The sequence below is a fragment of the Tamandua tetradactyla genome, chromosome 16 (genome assembly GCF_023851605.1).
Source record: "Tamandua tetradactyla isolate mTamTet1 chromosome 16, mTamTet1.pri, whole genome shotgun sequence".
Classification (NCBI taxonomy): domain Eukaryota; kingdom Metazoa; phylum Chordata; class Mammalia; order Pilosa; family Myrmecophagidae; genus Tamandua; species Tamandua tetradactyla.
The window spans coordinates 59,428,480-59,437,794 of NC_135342.1; positions in this window are offsets into that span (position 1 = coordinate 59,428,480).

Genomic DNA, 9,315 nt, shown 5'->3' on the forward strand with positions numbered 1-9,315 from the left:
GGCTTGGGAGAACATTTGCAGCCTTCCCTGATGACTGCTGACCTGCGTGGGTGCCCCCCAGCCCAGAGCCCATGGGAGCTTGCACTTCCCCAGTCACAGTGCTCACCCCCACTGCCAGCCTGCCTGACTTGATCACGGGACATCTGCCCCGTCATGACTGGGGCTGTCCCTCACTTTCCTCGGGGGAGGACAGCAGTGATCCCAAGGCCAGAACAGAATAAGTGCCCAAGGAATGCTGGTGGGCTGCGCAGTGAGAAATGAATATGCCCTGAGTGTTAAAGGGCTATCCTTTGGAATTCAACAAGAAGGGGGTCGGGGCCACAGAGGAATTGTATCTGTTGGGGACCTGTTATGCAGCTGGCTGGCTCCCTGGGGCTCCTGGGGGAGGTGGCAAGCGAGAGAGGCAGAGTCCTCTGGAAGAGGAGGCCTGCAGACAGAGGGGAGCTATTGATAACACACCAAGGGCACAGCCAGGGTTGAGCCCAGACATCTTCATTCTCCAGGTGCCAGGCCCCTCTGCTGACTCTTGGGGACAGGGAGGGTACTTCACCAACCTTTCTGGGCTGAGGGGCCTTCAGAGGTCCACTGGGGGTAAGGAGACAGGCCCAGAGGGAATGCTCTCCATCAGGGGCCAGGGTCTGGCTTGTCAGGTGGTAGCCACCCCAGCACATGGAAATCCAGGGTGGGATAGGGTTGCACTGGGGAGGGTGGTGGGGAAGGCAGCCCGGAGCCAACTGAGTCATGTAAAAGAAATGGAATAGGCAGGGGGTAGTGACGGAGGCTGAGAAAGTAGGAGAGAGACAGAGAGAGAGATTACAAACATGGGCAGCAGGCACACGGCTGCCCTGCCCTGCGGCCATGACCCCTCAGCTCTCCTGTCCAGCCTGGACCAGACATGGTTGTCCATGCATAAGCGTCTCCTGGGCCAGGTGTTCTGGGTGGCCATAGTGGAGAAGGGAAGAAGGAGCAGTTAATTCTCCAGGGCTCTGTGCCTCAGGCTGGTGAGGGTGCCTGCCTGGGGCCCTCTGCTCACTCTTGTTTGGCCTTCAACCCTGAGTAGCCTGACACCAGCTCTCCAATTTAGGGTCAGCCCATCCTTGAACCAAGGAAGCACCTGGCAACTTACTATGGGCCCAAGGAAGGGGATCCAGGGCTCTTCTGACCCCAGACCTGGTGAAGTGACAAAACCACGTCCCTTCATTCTTCTCAGCCTGGTTCCTCACCTTCAGGGGAAGAGTAAGTAATCACCCAACGAGTTGAGTTTACTTGTAAGAGTGGTAACAGAGATAGACTATCCTTCAACCTCCCTGTCCCCACCATGCCAGCTGCCCTTGCTGGGACCCCAGAGGGACCTGACTATGACAGGACCAAGGGGCCTGGGACCTCTGGCTGGACAGCAACAGGGCCTGGACATGCCCCTCCTTTCCTCAGCCCTCCTGCTGGTCAATTTCTAGAATGTCTGTTCCTGTCTGTAGTCTTCCCTGAAGACAGCACATCCCTGCCCCAAAAAGGGCAACTAGTCTTACTTATTTTTCATGTTCTAAATTACTCTTCTCCTAAACCAAAGAGAGGCTGCTGTTGCCCTCCCTTCTATTAACCTATAGATATCCATACGATGCCTCCAGAGCCTGTGAAAGCGCTCTGTTTCAATTAACTTCCACTTCTTTCTTAATGAGCAGCAGCCCAAGATAATGGATGTGCAAAGTCGGAAGGAACCTTGGAGATCTTCTAATCCAACCAGAAAATTCCATAGCCCAGGACACCAAGCCCAAAGAGACAAGGTCAGAAAGCACAAAGTTAATGCAGGGGTTGGGACTTTTCTCCCTATTCACAAGACAGGACCCTTTGTACAAAACCACTGTCATTCCTTTGTTTTGTTTTATTTTTACTAATTCATTGATTAGGCAGAGTTTGTTATTACAATGGACTTCTCTTGGATAACCCCTGGCCTTCCCAGGGTTCCTCTCCTTTGCCTGGTACCACAAGTCCATTTCCTGTTGGATAACTTTGTCCCTGCCATACCTCACCCATGTCCTATATGGGATCTGTGGGAGGAAACGTGACCCCAAATACCAACCAGAGACTTCTTTGAGGTTGATGTATGGATTGCAGGGGAGAAAAGATTCCCCTATCCCACCCAAGCCTGTCCCCACTAGGATGGTGAGCTGTGAGGCTGAGATTCTGGTTCAGGATTTCCATCTTCCATCCTTCCAGGCACTGAGAGGGCCTGTCTGCAGAGGAGGCTGACTCCCGGTGCCGGCAGAGCCCAGAGACCAGAAGAGAAGCAGAGTCCTTGTCATACTTAGAACTTATGGGAGATCCAGCTGGTGAGCCCAGGAACCCGTTCTTCTGATAAAGAGAGCCACCACAAAATGCCATCCCATTCCCTGTGATGAAAGCCATCCAAATACAAGTGGCACCTACCTTTCACTCTGATGGAGATATTATCTCATTTAGTCTACAAAACAATTCTTTGAAGTGAACATATTTAAACCCATTTGATAGGTGAAATAATTATACCACATGCCATCTACCAAAGATGGGAGCCCAGAACCAATGTCAAAAAAGTACGGGATGCTGAGGGAAGGCAGTGGGAGCCCAGAGGAGGCGACTTTGGCCAGTCTGGGGGTGGAGGGAAGAAGCCAAGGGTTGCCCTCATTAGGAAAATGGACAGTGAGCTCCTGAGCTATGTTGAAGAATGAGTCAAAGTGAATGGAGCCAAGAAATGTGGTGGAGAATGGCTCTTTAAGGCACAGTTGAGGGTTCAGGGGTCTTCAACAGATGGGCCCCCATGCTATAGCTGACCTACTCACCCTGCTTTAGCATTTCCATTCCCAAACCACAAAGAAGTATCTCCATGTTCCAACATAGGGGACCAAGCAACAACCGTTTCAAGCAACAATCAACGTTGTGCAGAAGGTACTTTTCAAAGAGATGTCTCTCTGTCCCTTGCCCTCGTTGTCTTTCTCACTCTCTCTCTCTCTGTTAAATTCCTGTCAAAGGCATTGGAAGTTTGGGGTCTGAGTTCCCGGGTGATGTGAGGTTACAGGAAATCTCGAGCAGCATCCCATCTGTATTCAGGGGCGCGTCACTGCAGCTTTACTTAAAAGGCGTTCCTCAACCTTTTGACTCTACTTTTTTTTAAAGGCTTGAGCCATTTCGTTATTTTGGTTCAGCATCACTATAGAAAAGCTTTACAATTCTAGCTGGGGAATTAGAAGATATATTTGTAATAAGAATTGCTAACCACTGTCAGCTGGCAGGCTTGTGTCCATGCATGAAAATGATGCCATCAGCTTTCAGGACTGTGGGCAAAGTGTAAAAGACCATGGGTCAGATAAGAGTCTGATGAAAAAGGGGTGAAAAAACAAAAACAAAAAACAAACCTATGCTGGGGGTCAGGGTGACAAGCTGCCATGTACGCAGTTAGTCCCTTGATAGGTTGGAGAGGGCAGTACCAGCTGTCTTTGCAGAATTTTTCCCCTGTATTTTACCTAACTGCTTTTTCCAATAAGGATGATGAATCACACCGTGGCATTTTTAATAAGGTGATTGTGAAGTCTGGGAGGCGGTGAGCGGAAAGGAGAAGAGAAGCACAAAGGAAGGCCAGAGAAGTTCCTGAGAAGACAGAAGCACAAGAGGAGGCTGTGAAGACTGATTGGAGTGATAGAGCTGCAGCTAAGGAAAACCAAAGATCATGCCCACCCCCACCCCCCAGGAGCTGGGGTAGGCAGGGAAGGACTCTTCCCTTCAGGTCCCAATGGAGCATGGCCCTGTCAACACCTTGATTTTGAACTGTGGCCTCTAGAAATGTGAGACAGTAAGTTGCTGTTGTTTTAAGCCACCTAGCTTGTGGTGCCTTGTTACAGTAGCCCTAGAAGACTAGGAGGTTTTTGAAATGAACTCTTGTTGAATTGTGCTAGGGACTCAGGCAAGTCACACTCTGCTGTTCTTGGGCTCCACACTCGTCACCTGCAGGACAGGTGGGTTGTTGTGCCTGTGTCCCCTTTCAGCATGACTTGGTGGATTATAAGTGGTCCCTCAATCTAACTTCCTTCCAAGTCACATTAGTCAAGAGCTTCCAGAAACACCTCACAGTGGTACCCAGTGTGTCCCTGACATGAGAGCTGGGTCACCAGGACACATGAGGATGTGGGGATCAGAGCGTCAGAACCAGTGGGGCTGGCCTCTCACTCTGCCATTTCCAGACCATGTAGCCTTCAGCAGATTACTGTGATTCTCAGGACCTTTGCTTGTGGTACTCTTCATCTCCTTCCAAAGGAAGAAAACTGACTGGGCATTTGCTGTGTTGCTGGGGATACTGGATACCCAAAAATGATACCCAGAAAAGTTAGTGATGGGAGAGCCCAACACTCCTGTGCTGGCCATGTTTAGTTTCTAATGGGATTGAAAAAACCAGACAATGCCACAGCCATGGGCAAGGGTCACATGCATTAATGGAGCCAAAGGGCCAACTTCAGAGCAGGTGCTTAACACATCCCTGCTTCTTTGTTCCTTCTTCCCATTTACTTATCACATCAACCAAGAGAGGAAATTATTTAGCACCATTTTATAGATAAGGGTCAGATCCTGCAAGGATTTATCAAAGGACAGGAATCTTGCATGGCACAGACTAGGGCTCGGTCTCTCTAAGTTGGAAACCTGGCAACTCTCCCCATCATCAGCTCTTTTCTAATCAAAGACAGTTCCCGAGAACTGAGTTCCCAGGGTCTGAGTTCAAGGAACATGGGCTTTTCTCATCATGATGACGAATATGAAGGTGGCCACAGAAAGGTTGCAGCATGCTCCTTCACTCTATCCCACAGAGGGAAGGAAAGGGGAAGAGAGATGTGCAGGTAGAGAATGAGGCACGGGGAGGGAAAGCCATGCACCAGATGGAGCATTCAGCAGGGGCAGTGGAGGTAGCACCGGGTGGGTCAGGAGGCCCTCAACATGCCCAGTCCTGGTCTAGGGCCTCAGACAAGTCACAGCACACTGTCCCCACACCTGTCACTTAAGGGACAGGCTAGTCGTTGGTACCGTGTTCCCTTTTGAGACTGACTTTTGTGGATTTCAAATAGTCCTATGAGCTGACTTAATTCCAATTCACATTATAAATGATCCTTTATTTGGAAATAAAAATGATTTCTTGCTCAGAATTAAGTCTATGGATTTAAGGACTCATCATAAAAAGGAAAATAAGCACATAAATTTTCAAGTGTAATATTTGAAAAAATATATATGATGGTTTATGAAGCTTTTTTCACATGGAATATCTCAGCTGACACTCATAAAATGGTCCCTTCAAGTCTGTATTTACACATGACAAAAAAAGTGATACCCCAAAAAATTGAGAAAGGTGTCTAAGCTCTCACAGCAGGCATTTTAGCTGGTCTGAAGCTCAAGCCTAAGTATCTTGGCATAAAGCCAGCAGGCATCCCACTGCAAGGGGTCTTCCAGTGAGTTAAAGGGTGAGAGGGAGGACTGAACTTGATTAGATGTGTGCCGGGTGCATTGCACACACAGCTGCATTAAGGCCTCACCAGACCCCTTAATGCAGCATCTCTCAGAGCCTGGACCTCAGAAAACCCAGATGGTATCCTTGTCTTCAGGGATCTTATTGGAATAAAAGCATCTGAACTTTTCCTACTCAGTCTCTGGGGGTGGACCTGGGGTATGCATCTTACTTTAAAAGCTTCCCACTGATTCTTGTTGGGGAGCCCCTACAGCAAACTGAGTGCCATTGTCCCTGTTTACTGGTGAGAAAAGTGAGGACCCCAGAGAGTCAGTATCTTGTCCAGTTTATATAACATTGGATGATAGATTCAGGCTCTATGCTTTATGATTTCAAACCGGTGAGTCTACCAATAGAGTCATTTGCTCAATGCACGTTTATGAAATACCTACTAAGCGCCAGGCAATATTCTAGACACACAAACATAAAGTCTATCCTCTTATTCGTTTTTCCAGACATCGGGGAGAACTTGACAGGAAATGTGGGAATGGGGCAGAAAGAAGGCTTCTGGAAATGTTTGTGAAAGCAATGCTCAATATCGTGTGTTCCCATGTTCTAGGCAACAAGCTGAGCACTCTGTCATCATATTTAATCTACCAACAATTCATGAGGAGGTATTATTATCATCCTTAGTTCAGAGTTGAGGATGCCAGAAGCACAAAGGCCAAATGAATCATTAAAGATCCCATACGGAGTAAAAAGCAGCACCAAGCTGTTTGACCTCTCACTCTTGAACCTGACACTAGGAAAGTCTTTATCTGAGCTCAGGCAAAGACAGGCCCCCAAACAATAAGCCCACAGGTTTAGGACTTTCCAGAAGCTTTTGTGGCTCATTAACAATTTCCCATAAAAGAGAAACTGTGAATACCTATAACCTAACACAACAATGTAATAATCTTTATAACAGCAATCAACATCACCAGAACATTTTAATGCATTACTGATGACTTTCCACCACCTTAAAGAAAAACACATATGAACAGCCCAACCCACGAGAAAACAAAAGAGACATATTGTAATTAATGTGCTAATCTATGGCAAGCGGGTTATAGAGCTTGCGGGGAGCGCGGCACAATGAATGTTCAGACTTCTAGCAAGTGGCAGGGCGCAAGCTGGCCAAGTCCTTGCCTGGCTGGCAGCTGAGAGTGCTGGAGACAAACATGAGAGTGCTAGAGTTAGAAGCTTGCCGGCCTTGCATTCTTTCTTCTATCAGTTATTCCCCCCTTCTCTCCATTCCTTCTTCCCACCTTTACTGTTAAGAGTTCAATCAGAAAACAGAAACAAAACCAGTTATTGGAAGGGAGAATTTCATACAAAGGATTGTTCGCCAGGTTTAAAGTTGATGACCAGGTAACTGAAAGGGGAAAAAGAGAACCTAAGTTTTCACACTGGAATCAATTGCTGGAAGCAGCTATCACTCCTAGGACTGGGGAAACAAAGAGAAGAGGTTGGGATTATGATGCTTTCAGGAGGGGTTTCATAGGGCTGGGACCAGCTTGCCATAGAGGGGACACTTACTGACTGGAGCAGGTCTCTAGAGGGTGTACAATGAGACCGGTTCTGCAAGCGTTGAAAAAACCTGCAAAATAAGAGTCAACCACTGCTGATTCAGGGAAGCCGCGAGTCTGCGCACTGCCCACAGTATCAGCAAACCAGCGGGAAGTAACCATGAGGGAGCAAGTGAGCCACTGGCTTCCCTCCACCAAAGGAGTTTTCACATGAAGCGCTCTCTCTTGCCGTCTCTGAAAAGTGAATGGACTTGAGCCATGGGAGGACACTGGAGGTTTAGGTTTTCCCAAACACTCCACGCCGCCCCAAGACTCAAACCACAAAAACACTGTTTTAACACATTTCAGTAGCTGGTCTATGCTGTGCATTCATTATCTCACTCAAATTTCCCCAAAGTTTCTGGAAATCAGGTATAATCCTTCCCATAGCAGAGAAGGAAAATCATCACCCAGAGTCACAAAACCCAACCAACCAAGTCCGGAACAAAAGCACTCCCGTCCCAGCTCCACGCCTTTATACCGACAGCTCCTCATCACTTAGCAGATTTCACAGAGCTGCCGCTGCACGCCTCGCCCTGCATGGGGGGATAACATGGTGAATAACACACAGACTGGCCCACAAGAACCCCCTATTCCAGGGAGAGCACCTGCCAGCTGTCAAACCTCATTCTGATTGCATGCTCCACAGAAAAATGTCCTAAAGCATCTTCCATGATGAGGTTGTCTTAAGAGACATTGTAGGAAAATAAAGTTCTGCCTTGTTAAAGGTATTTGGGAAATGCTACCAACTCTATCCCCTCTTGGAGAGTCCCCACCTGGGGTGGCATGGCGAAGGCTCTGAGATGGCCTGCAGCTACAATGACAAAAGGCATTTAGTTCAGTTCAACCTCAGGTTTTGCAAATTTACGCCGTGAATCCTGTGTGCCCACGACATTTGTTAATATTACATGGGCATAGTCTTTTTGTATTACATGCTTCAAGAATGCTGCTCTGTGGAAGGGGGAGGCTAGCAGGGGCAAAGAGGGAAAGGGGCACTGCTGTCCTTCTCTTGAGCAGGCATAGGACATGACCTCAGAGGCAGGGGGCTGGGGAGGGGGCTGCCCAGGATGCTGCAGACCCAGGAGCTCAGCGGGAGATAGCTTCCACTGAAGAAGGGTGATGTCAGAAGTGTAATTGGGAGTGGATGCCAAGATCTCTAATGGGGAAAGCAGACACGAGGAGACAGGAGTACAGTACAGCTAGGTAAAGCTCACTAATTATCTCAGACAGCAGCTTTTTAACCTGATGCCCTTTGAAATACTTACCACGCAACATCTTAAAGTGTCTTCTGCGTAACCTGTATAACTGACAAAGAAATAATATGCTGAACATATAAAAAATCATATAAGTCAGTAAAAAAGACAAACAACCCAATACAGAAGCAGGTATAAGAAAGAAAAAAGCAAATCTCAAAAGGAGCAGGGGTGGGGGAGGCCAATGAATTAAAAAATATATACTCATCTCGACAGTAATGGGTGGAATGCAAATTAAAGCAACAAGATGTCTGTTTTTCTCATCAGATTGGAAACAAATTCCATTTGATGCTACTGAAAACTAGTAGTAATATAAAATAATCTGGCCATTTTGGAGGGCAACTCGACATTTTCTACTAAAATTTAAAATATGTGTATCTCCTGTCCCAACAATTTCACTTCTTAGTGCTCTAGTAGGTAAAATGCACAATGAAATGTAATACTTTCCCTGCAGTATATTCTTGTGATAGCCCAAATTTTGAAATAGCCTAAGTCCCCATGCTATGGGAAGCCAAATAGCAAATAAAATGAATGAGCCAGGTCTGAAAATAGCAAAACATATTGTTGAGTGAGAAGGTAACATATCACTGTGTATGATATAAAAATATGTACATTTACATACAAAAAATGATAATTATATAAAAATATGAGAAAAGGGTCTGGAAGTTGTCAACTGAGAAATAGCAAGCTAAGCTGCAAAGCAATAAAAACATCTGTTTGGGGTCACAGAATTGCAATCGGGGAGCACAGTTTCAGGTAGCAACCCAAATTGTGGCATTTCTGGCAAGGTTTTTAGGGAAAAGAAGATTGCTCAAGTTGTTTGTGGCTGGGGGATATTTGGGGTACTCTAATTGTCCTTCAGTTTAGATAGTTAATTGAGTTCTTCATCTGGTGGTGTGTTTATGGGGCCCGATGTCCTTAGGGTTTTCGGGTACATCAGTGCTTGGGGCTTTTCCTGCTGTGGCAGTTTGTGATATCTGGCTGAGACAAGCCTAAGAAT